The sequence below is a fragment of the Alexandromys fortis genome, unplaced genomic scaffold, assembly GCF_014885135.2.
Source record: "Alexandromys fortis isolate MF-2015 unplaced genomic scaffold, M_Fortis_MF-2015_v1.1 scaffold_7, whole genome shotgun sequence".
Classification (NCBI taxonomy): domain Eukaryota; kingdom Metazoa; phylum Chordata; class Mammalia; order Rodentia; family Cricetidae; genus Alexandromys; species Alexandromys fortis.
The window spans coordinates 17793322-17809875 of NW_026067920.1; the positions used below are offsets into that span (position 1 = coordinate 17793322).

Below are 16554 nucleotides of genomic sequence, written 5' to 3' on the forward strand. Positions count from 1 at the left end.
TGGTTGTATGAATATTTATATTGACTGTGCTGCTTTTTTAACTACAATAGCAGAGTTCGATAACTGAAAAAAGAGATCCTGTGACCTGCAAAGCCCAAACTAATTTCTCCCTGGCCCTTCACAGGAGATGATTATTCACCCGAAAAGAACTTGGAAAAAAAAAAAAAAAAAAAAACAGAAGAAGAATATCAGTAGGGCTAGCACATGCAAATGCATCAACAGCTTTCCCTATTTTGTTTGGATAATAACAAGTCTAAATAACATAGTGGGAAAGAATTCCATTGCAAATCATAATTAGAAGCTGAAGAGATGACTTGCCAGCTAAGAACACATATTGTTACAGAGGACCTAAGTTAACGGGTTCCCAGCACCTACATTAGGTTGCTCCTCACCACCTATGGCTCTAGATCCAGGGGGGATCTAAGGCCTCCAGCCTCCACATGGGCTTGCATTTGTATGCACACAGCCATGCACATACATATGAAGACATAAGTCAATAATTTGTTTTCCATAATTTTGAGAATTTAATATATGATTATTGTATTTACATCATTCACACCCTTTCCCCTTCCCTCTTCAATTCCTTCCGTGGGGGGGGGCACAGAAGTGGGTCCGTTCTGCCTTGACTGAAGGTCAGAGAGCTTAAGCCTACTCTTGCTCTTCCAAAGTTATTGACAAGAAATCTGACTTAAGGAGTGGCTAAAAGACATCCTGACCTAGGGTATAGTTACTTGGTGTTTTGGATATTGATGGCCCATCGAGGTGGACCCACTCCACCTTGACCAAAGATCAGAGAATTCAAGCCTATTCCTGCTCCTTGACGGATATGACAGGAGGTTTGACCCAGGGAATGGTTGCCTGCAGAATGCTTGGTCTACGGTATGGTCATTACATGTCCTGCCTGAACAACAGAGTACTTAACTAAAAGATATTGTTGATTGATATTTCAAGTATTGAAGCGAATTAATTGCTCTATCGGTCCTTTCTGTCATGTTAAAGCAGTCCTTTATCTTCTTCCCCCCTTTTTAGATTGGGGTGTATAAGCATATGAAAAATAAACATGAGTGTATTCAGTATTCACTGGGCTGCCCTCCCAGTTCTATCCTATGTCTCTATCTATAGCTCTGTTTCACCTACCTAACTTTTCTAATCACCATGCCCTTACCCTGGAGCATGCGAGCCCCATCAAGGCTGGCCCCGACACTCCCATGCCTTCTCTTGCTTCCTCTCAAATTCATGACCTCTTCTTCTTCAATTATTATTGTTACATAGGTATACATACAACTGTTTTGGATAACCAGTTATCATTGAATAACATGTCAGGGTACTTGTCCTGAAAAAACTGGTTCTTACTCTCAGCAGTCATTGATGCTTCATCTAGGAGTGGACAGTTGAGAAATTTATTCTATCCCCATGGCTTGCCATTGGGTGATGCTGTTTATGCAGGTCTTTAAGTAACCATGTTGAGATTTCACAGATGCTGCCTCCCTGTCATGTCTTGGAGGCAATCGCCTTACAGCAAGCGTTCTGCTGGTGCTTGCAATTTTTCCACCTCTGCTTTTGCAAGTTACCCTAAGTTTAAGAACTGTGCTGGAGTTGTATCAGCTGGAGTTGGGAACACTATGATTAGTTGTTCTCTGCAATTTGACCAATCATCTCCTGTAATTGTCTCCATGTGCTGCAAAAAAAGGAGCTGAAACCTTTATTGCCTCTCAGAACTTGACAGCGAGACCCTATTACAGAAGATGCCACACGCTTCAGACACCAGACTTGGAAGAGATGAGCCAGAACTGACCTAGAAGGCTTGCTTCTCCCTGGGGACTAGCTTTCATAGTATCAATGGGTGCTAAGCAACCTGCTAAAGGAGACTAGTAATCAGTAGTACACCAACAAACCACAATAATGATCAGCATGGTAAACTATCCACAGCGGTACAACAGTGGCATTTTTAACATTATGGTAACCAAGAGCTATCTAATTGGGTCTAAGTCCCACTCAATAGTAGGTAATTCATCCCTGTTACAGTAAATCTAGCCAACTACCCATGCTAGAAAGGTCACAGGCACTAAGGAGAACTCACTATTGACATTTTCCGAAACAAATATGTAATTTCTAACTGTATCCAAAATAGTTATCCTTATATATACCCACAAATAAAATATATCTTTGTAAAAATGAAATGGCCATTAAATGAAAAAGCAGGTAGAATAAACATAAATGTGCAGAGACTGAAAAGATGGCCCAGTGGTTAACAGCACTTTTTGCTCCTCCAAAGAACCCAGGTTTGATTTCCAGGAAACACAGGCAGTTCACACCCATCTGTAAAGCCAGTTCCTGGAGATGCAAAGTCCTCTTCTGACTTCTGTGTACACTGTACCTATATATGCCGTGGGCATACATGCAGGCAAAGGACTCATATGTATAAAACAAAAAATTTTAAATGCACACATAAGCTTCAAGAATAAAACATAAAAGTAATAAAACTTTGATCCAGCATAAAAGAAACTTGAAAGGATATATTGCATTTATAAGTGAAAGAATATTATAAAGATATCAATTATACCCGAATAATACACAAATTCAATGCTATTCAAGGAGAAATTTCAGTGGTTATTTTGGGAAACATGAGTTTTAGAACTTGGAATCAAAAGCAGGAAATTTACCAAAATAGCCAACAATATTTGGAAAACAATTGGGTAGAAATAGCAATGCTATAAAAAATATGCCATGCAACTAATAATTAAAGTTATATAATGCAAATGTGGTCAGAAAAGCAATGAATAGGAAAGTACAAATTATGAAATTGATACATGTACATGGAAATGTAGCATATAATAGAAATTAATATCTCCATATATTAGAGGGATAAGATGGTCTAAAAATGGCTTTGGATAAATTTTCTACACTTTTGAAACATAGAAACCTATTTCATAGTTTACTAAAATGAATTCCAGATGGGTAGAACATCCGTGGTCTTGTTTTCAGTCTTAGGATAGACACTTGCTCTAAATGAACCAACAGCTTCAAAATCATTTTTAAAAAAAAAAAAAAGTTACCAACTCACTCTTCTAATTATTTTTAATTTCTGAAAAACAAAAATAACTAAACACAGTAGAGAAGTTAAAATGTGTCTGAGAAGAAAAACTTTGAGATATGTGAATTAATATCCTAAAAGATGAGAATTCCAATGTAGTAAACCCCGTAGTAAAACTTCAAACACTCCCCCCTAAAACTTTCAGTTTATTAGGGAAAATTAGTGGAAAATATGCTCCTCACATATGTTCAACTTTACTAGCGATCAAAATGAGACCATAACAGAAGGATAATGCCTGTTGCCACACATTTTGAAGAAAATCCCAGGGGTTGCTGAGAAGAACATGTATTTGGATGGATAATGCCCTGCAGATTTCTATTAAATCTGATCTGTGATGTCATTTAATTTTCATATTTCTCTCTTTTTGTTGGGAAGAAGACTTGTTAATTCATCAGAGTGGGATATTGAAACCTCCTACTGCCATTATGCTGATGTTAAGTGATGACTTTACATCTAATAGGATTTAAAAGATAAAACTCAATGCCTGTGGTAGGAACATACACGTTTAGAATGGTGATGTCCTTTTCATGCCTTGTTCCCTTAATCAATCTGAAGTGGTCCTTTTTATCTTTTCTCTCCAGTTTTGGTTTGAAGCATATTTTGTCAGGTATTAGTACAGTGATCCCTGCTTGCTTCCTACATTTATTTTTTTTTAAGTGGGTTTTCCATCATTTCGCTGTAAGTAGTATCTGCCTTCTGTGGTGAGGCGCATGTCTTGGAAGAAACAGACAGTTGCTACTCTTTTGTCCAGTATACGAGTCAACGCCTTCCCACTGGGAAGTTGAGTTCTGATACTCAGGACTATTATTGGAAGGTATATGATTCCTGCCATGTTGTTGATTTTGTAGGATTTGGTTTTTTCCTCTTCCTTTCTGTTTGCCTATGGCTCTAGCATGGTTTATGGTTTCGTGTGGCCTCATGAATGGATTTATTTTTCTCTTCACCCTGAAACATTCTTTAAAGTATTATCTACAGAGCTGATTTAGTGATCATAAATTCCTATAGCTTGTTCTTACCATGGGAAATTTATTATTTTTCCTTCAGCTGTGATAGACGGTTTTGCTGGGTATAGTAGTCTGAGTTGGCAGTTGTCGTCTTTCAGAACCTGAAGCATGCCTGTCCTGCCTCCTGGCTTTTCAAGCTTCAGCTGGTAATCCACTGTTGTTTTCATGGGTCTGCCTTTATACATGTTTCTTTCTTTTTGCTTTCAGTTTACTTTGTATGCCCTGCATATTCGCTGCCTTAAATATGGTCTTGATTCTATGGTCTTAGCTGTTTGGTGTCTTGATTGCTTCATGTATCTGACTGACATTTCTTTTTATCCTCCTGAAGATTTTCTCCTACAGTTGTTTGGGTGGGGAAATGTTTTCTGTGCCTTTAGAACTAAAGCCATCTTCTTCTTCTATGCTTCCTATCCAAAGTCTTGGATTCTCAGTGTGGTGATTTTTTCTTGTAATTCTCGCTGGCACCTTCTTACTATTCTATCTTTGTCCTTGTTTAATTGATCCATTTTCTTCACCTCCTCTTCAAGCTCAGATAGTCTGCCCTCTGCTTGGGTTCCTCTACTGCTGAGACTCTCCACAGAGCTTATTTACTTAACTCATTATGTTTTCCAGGTTTTGAATTTGAAAATGGTTCATTCTGAGCATGTCTGTCTCTTCATTGAATTCCTTTCTCCTCTCTTGTGCTACTTTCCTTACTTCATTCCAGTTTGTCTTGATCAGCAGCTTCTTTCTGTTTGGATTGCTTTCACAAACTTAGATGTACTTTGCTTTCTTTCAACATGCTTCCTTGGTTTCTTTGACTATTCTTTTTATTTTTCTGGTATTCTACCTAATTCATTCTCACTAGATGCCATTTCTGTAGGTTTCATAAAATTATTGGAGGAGTTATGTTATCTTTTTTGTGTATGCTTTTTCTGTTACCCCTTTGGAATTTATACAACTGGTGTTAATAGCTTTGCTTGATTTATGTTGTTATTGACTCTATGCCCTCAGTTGACATATCTGCAGTGTTGATGTGGGACTTGGGTGTGGTTACATTCACTGTGTAGCTGAAAAGTGAAGTCCTTGGATTCCAGGTGGTTCTGTGTGCAGGAGGGGTAAAAGAGAGCTGTTCGGATAGGTGAGTCCTATCATGGTAGTTCCCTGCATGCTTACACTCTGTTCTAGCTCCTTCTGGCCCTGCAGATCTGGTGACCATGAGGATCAGATCTTCCCTTGATGTTCCTGCTAAGTTCTCCCAGGCAGTTCTATTTTGAAACTGGTCTCCGACAAGGCTGCAACATAGAAGACTTCCAGCCAGGCTCTGAATCTCAACTCCCTTCCCTCCTGCCCATCAAAGATCTCCTTCATTAGATAAGTTCATCCACAGAACTTTTACTTTGAAAAATAAGAGCTTACTGTACCTTGTCTTCAAATTTTTAATCATGTGAAAAGCTTATACCTATCTGTATGTATACTTACCAACATGTATGCACGCACACACAATCTGGAGACTGACACTATTAATGTCAATCATTCATAGGTAAGAACTCTAGTAAGAAGAGAGAAATATGTTATAATGAGGTAGCAAGATGGAGACTTTACCCTTTATTTTATATACTTCTTGTTGGTTGAAGTTTTGTAACATGTACTATTTTTTGCAATTATTATAGAACAACATTTAATATATGTCACTTGAATATCGTTTCTCCATCATTCATCAGAACTACATGTGCAATGATTCCTTGTTTAATTTTCTCTTCTGAACTCTCTCTTCATAGTGAAGTACTAAGGGCGGTGTCTCTAACACTAAGCCACCACTGGAAAAGAATTCCATTTAAAAGGAGCAGGAGTATAGAGATTATAATGCCCACATTCTTGAGATGAGCAAAAATAGAACAGGTAGACACAAGATGACCAAGACCCTTGAAAGAAACAATGTCGTAGTCAGCCCGGGCTGCCTTCACAACTAGGGAGTTCTCACAGCAGACATTTTCCTCGCTGTGCTGAGTGAACTTCCCAAGTCAAGCTGTTGTCTAGTCACTGGGTGGTGAACATTCCCTCCCTCTGTTTGCAAGAGCGTGTGTGTGTGTGTGTGTGTGTGTGTGTGTGTGTGTGTGTGTAATTGTGTGTAGACGTAGGAAAGGAGGAAGAGAACAGATGTTCTCTGTGTTCTTTTAAACCCATCCTGAGGTGTCCGCCATCATGACTTTATTATCTACTTCACAAAAGCTTCATCCTGACTTTTTTCTATTGCTTGGGATATTAGGACTTCAACACATGTATCTTGGAAAGATAAAAATATTCAGTCTGAGTGGACAGGCATTTTTTTTAATTTTATGTGCAAGAAATTAGGGGGAAAATGATATTTTAAAAGAGTGTGTATTCCATCCTTTAAATGACATTCAAATATAGCATAGAATTTCCTTTTCTTTGACTAAAATACTGATCTCAGTCTTAGCTATTGGGACTCAGAGCTTGTGTGCATCATATTTTCAAAGTTAGAAAATAAAATACATGTGTACTTGTTACAGATCACCACCATTATTGAGATTTGGAATTTTTTAATTTTTATATAAATGAGTGTTTTATCTAATGTGTATGCATGCATCCAGCGTGGGAGACTGGTGCCCAACCAGAGGGTATCAGATCCCCTGGAACTGGATGATTGTGAGCTGTCATGCAGGTACTGGAAACAAAGCCTGGATCTTCTGCAAGAACAGCAAGGGCTCTTAACCACTGAGGTGTCTCTCCAGCCCTTGCAATTTGTTTTTAAAAGTGAATTTGAACAGAAGAATTTTGAGGCCATTCCCCTAAACATATTCATTATGAATAGCATTTCCTGAAGCCACTCTCAACCCGTTCTCACATCAGCGGGAGGAAGGGATGCATGGCTGGGGCACAAACAATTGTGAGGCCAAGACAGCTGTGCGGCATTCAGTGCCGCAGGGAATTCCACCGTTCTACATTTCTCCAAATGCAGAGAACGTACAGTGGGAATGAACCCTGCCGTCAGCTACCGACTCTAGGTGATGTCAATGATGCTCAAGGACTTGTAACAGATGTCTGTCTCTGATGGGAATGTCCATAGTCAAGACGGCTAGACTTGCATGAGTAGGGACAAGGGAACATGGGACATCTCTGTGCTTTCCTTTCCATTTTACTGTGACAAACAAAGTTAGTTTATTATCCTTAAAAGAAAACATTATGCTTATATTTAAAAAAAAAATTGTACGACTAGTAGATACTTCTAGACCCCTACTCCACTCAGTTTTCTCCTTGCCCTTCTTGACACATAAAAGGATCTTACTTCTCCGAAAGGGAGCTAGGCAGGTACGTGTCACTTGGTCTAACTGATAGACAATAAAGGAAATGACCCATGAAATAGCCCACATGAAGCATTCTTTTCCAGTCTTAATTTTATCCATCTATAGTGTAAAATAAAGCCTGTGCAGAAACAGGTTCAGAGAAGCCCGGCCCAGTCTCTGTCCTGACCCAGAGGTGTGACCTCCGCAGGTTGCACTCCTCTGGAACCCATGGCAAAACTGCTTACAACCCCTTCACTAAGCTCACCCCAGACCCTATTACTTCCTCATAGCCTTTCTCTCCAGTACAACACTATGCAGAGGTTGCTCATGGTGTGAGTTATGTTTTTGCACCCATCCACAAAGGGAAATTCTTAGTTTTTCAAACATAGCTTTTAAATGCCAATTCCATGGTTTTTGTTTCATTTTTTCAAATATTTCCTTAGAACGTCATCCAGGTAAAAACTACATGTTCAGATCTGGTTCCTGGGAAGGAGAGTTATTTGCCAGTCTGTTATTATTTCTCTCCACAAATATTACTGAGTACCTGAGATGCGTCAGAACTGTGTTAGAACCTAAAGATTTCACTGGAGCAAGGTTAGCAATGTCCAGCCTTCCTCTTTACTTTGAAGACACCCTCAGTCTGATTGGGTGTAATGAATACTGGTCCTTTAGAGAGCTTTCATAACTATGCCTCTATCCCCATGTGAACATTAACATTGACATTTTTATTGTATGGATTGTCCCCTGTAATGGAAGGCACCTTACAATCAAGGATTATGCCACATTAGTCACTATGTTTCTGGTACCTAGAACAGCTATTGGCACATAGTGAGTGTTCAGTGAAGGCTGAGGTTAGGAAGGGCGGAGGACACAGAAACTCCAGCGTATCCATGCTGGCCTAGTCCTGCTTCATTAACAGCCAGTCCTTCCCCTTTGGTCCAGGATGAGACAACACCCATAGTGACTTTCTCTTTAGTTATGAAATGAATTTGTCAATGACCAAAAAGTGGTGTCTGTGCAGATTGGAAGGACCAACAGCACCCCGCTGGGGACTCTTCCTAAGAGAGGTTCTAAGAGAAGTCTCAGGTGAGCAGCCTATATCAGGAGTTCCTCACTCACGCGACTTCATCCCCTCCGCCTTGCAAGGACTCTTATTTCGTCCCCACTTCCTGTTTTTCATAAGTGCTGCCATATTTAATCCTTAATATCTAGATCCACCCAATATAGTTATACACTAATGCATTTTTGTTTTTTAAAGTAAAGCTTTACAGAAGATCTTAGATCATGTTCAATAACAAAGATAGTTACTCTGTTTATAATTCTGCATCTTATTCTTCTCCTTCGGCAAAACATCTTCAAGAACTACTAAAGCAGAAAACCTGTTCAGGTGTGGTCATGCACATCTTTAATCCCAGCACTCAGGAGGCAGAGGCAGACGGATCTCTGTGAGTTCGGAGCTAACCTGGTCTACAAAGTGAGTTCTAGGACAGCCAGGGCTACACAGAGAAATCTGTCTCAAAACACCACAACAACAAAAGCACAAAACCCTAGATAGTGCTTTCTAAATAATGCATAATATTCTATAGAGTGATCACAACTTAATCTAAATCATCTGTCTCCCTGTTGATAGTTTGTTCCAATACTATGAACAACATTTCAATTAGTATCTTTTGCTACCTCAGGGGCTCTGGGATGAGGCTTGGCTCAGGAAAATGGTGTGGGGGTGTTATAACTTAAGAGGATTCTGTCAGATTGCCAGAAGAAGATGGGGCAGCATTTCTTCACATCCTTGCCAATTGCGGTTACCAAATTTTAAAATAGTTCAGGTTTAGTGGAGCTTCTTGGCTTTGTCTTGGCTTGTACATTTTCCTAGTGAGAAGAAGCAGCTTTCCTCTTTATACAGAACTACAGATACTTTATATACAATGTAACAATACATTCATCCCATTTAGTTACTTTAATGGCCTTTTTTCCTACTGGGATGCCCATGTCTTTTATCTGACTAATAGAAGTTCATTATAAATTTAATATCATCACATCTAATTTTATAATCACATGGATTGCATGCATTGTAAATATTATTCCTCGTGCCTATAGTGAAGAAGAATGAACTTTTAAAATATTGCATTAATGCTTTTTGTTTGAAGCTCTATGCATCTTGTTTTTTAAAGTCTTGCTTGAGCTGGAGAGAGAGTTCTGCCGTCAAGAGTGCACTTTCTTACAGAGGATGTTAGTTGGAGTTCTATGTTGGGCAGCTCCCAACTGCCTATAATTCCACTCCCAGAAATCTTATGTCTCTGACCTCTGGGGCACTTGAACTTGCATGTACATACCCACACACATACACATAATAAAAAAATAAAATAAGTCTTTAAACGTTGCCCCTTTCACTGAAGACAAATATCCTTCTGTGCCTATGTCTTTGTCTCTTTTCATTTTCAACTTTATAGTTTTCAACAGAACAGGGCTCCCCATGTGGCTGCTCACGCGTCATCTGAACATCCCAAGCACAATCCTCAGGTGGCAGGTCCTGGCCTGTGTTCCAGCCCACCCGGTCAGCTATCCTCAATGACCATCTGTTCACATCCTCTCCACAATCTCCTTTGGCTCCTAAGGTTCCAGTTGTCCGTGAGAAAAAAAAAAATCCTTCGAAGCATTCTGAGTGCTGTGCTTTTTCAGTTTTCCAGAAAGGACTTCAGGGATCCTGCAGAAAACTAAACAAAACACAAGGCCACCCCTGCCACCACCCACGGAGGATGAAACCTGAGGACTTGGCTTGTGGCTTAGTTGGTAAGAAGTCCGTGCGATCCCTGAACAGCCTTTATAGGTTTCTCTGCTGTTTCCTGGCAGGAGTTAGCAGTGGGTGGCAATGAGAGGAACTGAAAAGTCTTGGCAGGGCTCTTAGAATGGATGAACTTTTAAAGAGGAGTTCTCACAACCCTTTAGCAGCCAAAATTGGAAGAAATCACCCACATAGGCATTGTCTCGTGTCACTCATGGCCAGGAAAAGGTTCCCACAATGCTCTGGTACCAGGGAATGCCTAGACTTCTTCAGAGTTGGGACAGACTTATAGTACTGCCTTTTTAGTTAGTTTGTTTCAAGAGAAGAAAAGTATTTCTAGATATTCCTATCACAGTCTCCACCATGGTGGTTGGAGCATAGGGTATTTGAACACATGGTTACAAGTCGGTGGCACTGTCTGGGACAGTACTGTAACCTTGCTGAGGATGTACATTATTAGGGGTGGGCTTTGAAAGGTCTTAGACTCACTCACGCTACTTCCAGTTCCAGTTCTCGACTCCTGCTTGTGAGTACAAAGTTTCCTGCTCCAGCTGCCTGCTGTCACGCTTCCGCCACCATGATATACTCTTCTCCCTCTGGAAGTGTAAGCCAAAATAAACTTCTCCCTCTATAAGCCTCCTTGGTCATGGTATTTTAATACAGCAACTGAAAAGTAACTAATACAAACGTAGGTACCGAAGAGCAGGGTGTTGCCCTGAAGACTCTGATGGTGTTGGTGTTTTGTTTGTTTTGTTTTTTGGAGGAAGGTGGAAGACTTCGGAACTTTGCACGAGTAAATCAGTTGAAAGCTGCGAGCGCAGGTGACTGGGGCCCCTCTAGCAGGAACCTGGAAAGCAATAGCGCTGACAGTAATGGAACTGATGGGCAGCCAGCTCAAGGGGTTTTAGAACAGAACAGCATCAGCAACTGGGCGAGAGCCCAAGCTCCTGACCGTTTATTTGGAAAAGATTCTGGCTGCCTTCTACCTGCATCCTAAGAACTTGACTGAGACTAAATTGAAAGTTAATGGACTAACTTCTTTGGCTGCTCAGGTCATCTTCGGGCGCAAGACTCTCTTCCTAGGCTACCAGGCGTACCGTGTTGCTTTCCAGCATCTTTACAGGCTTTCGAGATAGTTACTGCACCTCCAGGTGCCATGTTGAAAGTGAAGGCCAAAAGATGACAAGAAGGATAGAGGAGTGGAGTGGCAAATGAGTGAAGCCCCTTCGCGTAAGGGGTGAGGCATCTAGAAGACTGGTTGGGGATCGTCTGCCAGGGAGGTGGACACAGGCGATGAGGGCATCAGAATCCTTGAACGCGGTTGTGTTTGATCCACGTGACCACTTACCTCTCAGGATCAAGGAATTTCTGACAGCTAAACTGGAGTTAATGTTAGCAGAAAATAGCATGGAGACTTGCTACTACATAGGTAACAGAGAACTTTGCAGAAAGCAGAAATGGGTCATGCTGTTTCTCCCAGATGCATTTAGTTTAGTTCTCAGATGATATCATAGCCTGTACTAGTGAGAGAGGCAATTCCAAGATTTGTCCAGTAACCACAACACAGATCTTAAAATCAAAAGCATTTCCCTTGTCTTTGAATGCACATAACTTCAGCCTCAAATTCCTTACCATTTGGTCTCAATAAACAAAAGTCAGTAAGGAAATGGTGTCCCCAAAGCCTTTGAGCACAGATCATCACAGTAGGAGCTGCAGGGTCTGGTCTCAGATCTGTGAGCCACTCATACATGTCCTTGAGAGACCTTTCCCCTGACTTAGTTTATCATAAGTAAAATGAGACAGGATCTGGTAGTCCGCACTAAAGACTTTCCCAGGTCCACCATTCTAGCATCGTAAGACTATAGGAGCACAACTGGCAGACTCCAGCATGAGAGAAGGACCACATCACCTGTCATGCATGTACAAGTTCAGCAGCCAGAGATGCCCCACTATCGTGTCAATCTGCTTTGCTGAGACTGTGTTTGGGTGGGAGGTAGACCAAGAATATTGGTAGACGATAGAAGCTTCAGTTTTCCTTTCTTCCCACAAAATAAAATCATTGTTTACACTCACCCCTCTCTGTGGGCTAAGTTAGTTTTAGTTGTCAACTGTATATAATCTAAAATCACTTGCGAAGAGAGCCTTAATGAGGAATTGACCTGCAAGAATGTGGAAGGGCGAGTATTATCTCAATTATGTTAATTGAGATAAGAAGGCTCAACCACTGTGGGTGGCATCATTCCCCAGGCAGAAGATTGTGAACTATTTAAGAATGGAGAAAAAAAATGCAAGCATACATGCATTAATTCTCTCAGGTCTTGAGTGTAACTGTGACTAGCTGCTTCAAGTTCCTGGTGCTTGACTTACCCTAAATGATAAACTATAATCTGGAACCGTGCGCTAAAAGAAGCCCTTTATCCCCTCAATTGCTTTTGTCAGGATATTTTATCTCAGCAACAACAACAACAAAAAAAAAATACTAAGACAATGTGCATGTTCCAGTAACAAAGACACTTTGTGGCAACTTCAGAAGTCTGGTATTCTAAAATAAGGGGAAAAAATAATCTGTAAATATTTTATAGTTCGGTATCATTTCAACTCATCAATAGACAACATACTTTCTCTTCTTCATCAGGGAAATACTCTGGATAGGAACCTGGCATATTTCATATTTTCCTTATACAATGAGGGGCTTGGACTAGAAGCCAACAGAGTGCTGAAATAGGAGCGGTGGGGCTGCGTCCCCAGCACCCCGGCCACCTGGCTAGCTTATGCCCGAAATAACAACACACAAACTGTATTCATTTAAACACTGCTTGACCCATTTCTATCTAGCCTCTTCTAGGCTAATTCTCACATATTAAATTAGCCCATTTCTAATCATCCCGGTGCGCTTACCGGGAAGATTTTAGCCTACGTCTATCCTGGGTCGGAGGAGCTTCATTGCGTGCATCTGCCAGGAAGAGTGGAGCATGCCTCTCTGTCTGAGGCGTCTGGCTCTGAGAGGAGCTGCATTACTTCTGACCTCACTTCCTCTTCCTCCCAGCATTCTTTTCTGTTTACTCCACCCACCTATGTTCTAACCAATAAAATGGGCCAAGCCAGTTTCTTTATTAGCCAATGACCTTCCTCCATCAGCCAGAGACCACCTACTTCTAAGGGATCTGATTGCCAAAACAGATATTTGCCATTAAAAGGAATGAAAATTCCTATTCAAAACAATTTAAATGTATAGAAGAAATCTGGGTCTGTGTCAAGAATATTCATCAATAGGATAGAGGGGACAGGGCATGAATTAAAACAAAGTGTGTAGCACATATGTGTGTAATTACATCGATCACTTAGTATTTAAAAATATCCTTAAAAACTAATAAAAATGCATGGAACACAAAAATTATACCTTTTAATCATCATTCCAAGGTCAAGTATCAATAATCCTGTTGTCATTTCCTAGAGAAGAAAACTATATTTTGAAAGCAATAGGTTACTTTCTTGACAACACACCTGAAAGGTCAGTTCTGGAATCGGAACTGACACCTTGCTCAAAGTGCATACTACTGAAGCAGTGCCTGCCGGATGGCTTGTGTGGTGGCCAAGAGAGCAAGCAAGCTTTCCATAGCTGTCATAGAATAGATCTGTTTAGCTGTACTGCTGCTCATGGTGGGGAGTTGCTCGCCTAAACACAGGATTCTCAGGCCTGCATTTCCCAGAAAGTCAGCTTTCTCCCATTATCTTTACTGCAAACAATGTAGTAGTCCCGGTGGAATAAGCAGATAGCCCCAGCTGCTCAGAAGTCCAAGGCAAGCGGATCACGAGCTCAAAGCTCGTTTTGGTGACAGAGTGAACTCAAGGCTGTCTGGGGCAGCTTAGACCCTGTCTCAAAAGAATGTTTATGGTGAAACCTGAGTGGTGGAGGATTGCCTAAAGTGTGAAACCTTGGGTTTGATCTCTGCCACTTCAAGAACTTTTAAAAAGTGAAGTAAAACAAAAGCAAAAATAAGCATTATTGAGAAGAGAGGAAACTGGGAAGAGTAAGTAAGTTATGTCCTACGGTTATAGGATGGGATTTACATGGTGGGAAAGAGTCTTTTTGCTTACATTTTGCATTCTCTATATAAAAAAAATCAGAGCTGGGTTGAACCTAAAGTAGCTATTCTTAACCACAAGGGTTTCCAGTGAAGTGCTGGAAAGATTTTTACAAGGCTCTGTGAAGTGCATGCCAGACACTCTGGCTTGCTTCTAGATTTACTGGAAAATGTGCAACATGTCTATATAGATGAGCTTCATCATTTAAAGAAAAAGTGATGTTGAGGAATATTTCTCTCCTCATCTTCCTTCCTTCTTTCTATGCTAGGCATGGAACCCAGAGCATTTTACATGCTGGTATGTCCTCTACCACTGAACTACTACATTTCAGCTGGAATTTATAGACACAGGTTTTTTATTCATTTTTTATCAGTTTCAGGTATTTTGAAGTGTGCTTACCAAGTTCCAGCATAATACAAAACATTAGAAAATCCTAAACTATAAGCACCAGTGCTATGTGTGTACTATGAGATCTCTCTTCCCATTAGTAGAAAGGAATTAACTAGCCATTCAGCTCTTTGAATTACAGTTCAGGAAAGTGAAAATACAGCTTCACAGGACAACTGAAACCTGGCAAAAGTGACAAATCCAAAGAAAGCCATGTTGGGGGAGGCTGCTCGTTCATTCCCGGCTACCCAGACTCCCAAAATAACCATACAGAAATTGTATTAATTAGATCACTGCTTGGCCTTTCAGCTTAAGCATGTTTCTAGCTAGTTCTTAAGTCTTAAATTAACCCATTTCTATCATTTCATATTTTACCACGAGGCTCGTAGCCTACCAGAAAGGTTCCTGCTGGTGGCTCTTTCTCCTCTGGCATCTATATGGCTTCTCCCTGACTCTGCCTACTCTCTCCTCATCTATCTGCTTGGAATTCCCAGCTTGGCCTATTCTGCTAAGTCAATGGCTGAAACAGCAGCTTCTTTATTAACCAATGGCAATAAAGCATATTCATAGCATACAGAGGGAAATCCCACATCACATCCCCTTTTCTGTGTAAATAAAAAGGGAAGTTTTAACTTTAACATAGTAAAATTGCATATAATTAAACAAGTATCAAGCAAGAATTAAAGTTTCAATATTTATATCTACTTTATCTTTTATCATAACTAAGGAAAAAGATAACTATTCGTCAACTCCCATCAAAGACTCCAGAAGGATATAATATTACTTAAGTAAACAGGAAATGCATTGTAAGCAACTTCCAAAACTTTATAATTGACAGAGACATCTTGCTGCCTGGACAATCACTTGAAGTTCTTCTGCAGTGTTGGAGCATCCATTTTAAGCCTACAGGACCATAGCATCTGGCAGACTTCCATGAAGCAGGAAATTTCAGAGATAGGTCTGCCCATATTGGCAGTTTGCCGGTCACTTTCTTCTGTGTCCAGCAGAATGTCTGGCAGACTCTTTCATGAAGCAGGAATTCTGAAAGATTGTCTCACCTTCTTTAGGCAACTTCAGCAGTCATTTTTCTGTGGGTCCTCCATGTCCAATTCATCAAGCAGTCCAGGCAAGAGCAGTTTCTTGCCCAAATGGCTAGCAAACTCCATAAGGAACCTCTTCAATGCCCACCATCCTCTTGAAGTAGAATGGTACTACCAGGAGCAGATGTGTCTCATTGTCATGAAAAGTCCTAAATTTTTAAAACATTTTAAATGTCATATTCTGTTAGTCTTGGAGAGATCTGAAGAATACCTATCTAACTGAAATATATCTCTATATATCTAGAAAACCTAACTAAGATGCCTACAAACTTGACTATTATAGATGATTATCTATTAACCTATATTTATTAATTATACATTACATTTTTATATGAGCTTCACAAACACAATAACTTAATCAAAGTAGAAATATACATATGACAAAATTGATCTTAAATTTGTATCAATAGACCAAGATCTATACCAATGCAAAGTATTATTATCTATAGCATATCCCCCTTTAAATGTAAACAAACTTTTATAAATTATATTTTGGAATTTGGGTGTAGTTCTTTCCAAACTGTTTCCTGCTTTTTGTTGAGCAAAGTAATTTTGAGGGTGTTCACAGCTACCTTTCAGGGGGTTTTGATCCATCAAACCACATTAGTCTGGGAGAAATCCACAGGTTCTCATCTTCTGTGAAAACAAAAGCAGAACCTATTTTCCAAAGCATCATCTCCTAACCCCAAATTCTGAAGTCAAGATAGCTTTCAAGTATATAACTTATATAACTTGGGTTAACTTAGCAGCCCAGAATATGAAATCTCTCTGTACTTAGATCCTTCACAGTCAAAAAATTCGAAAATAACACAAA

At 40.1% G+C, this 16554-nt stretch overlaps 1 long non-coding RNA gene across 2 annotated transcripts in view; it reads right to left on the reverse strand.

The window, feature by feature from the left end:
* Nucleotides 1-14842: 14842 nt before the first annotated feature.
* LOC126500948 (uncharacterized) overlaps nucleotides 14843-16554 on the reverse strand; it is an 11843-nt gene continuing 10131 nt past the window's right edge. For both annotated transcript variants that reach the window (XR_007591469.1, XR_007591470.1), the window contains exon 3: nucleotides 14843-15889. This is a non-coding gene — a long non-coding RNA (uncharacterized lncRNA). The remainder of the gene's footprint in view (nucleotides 15890-16554) is intronic.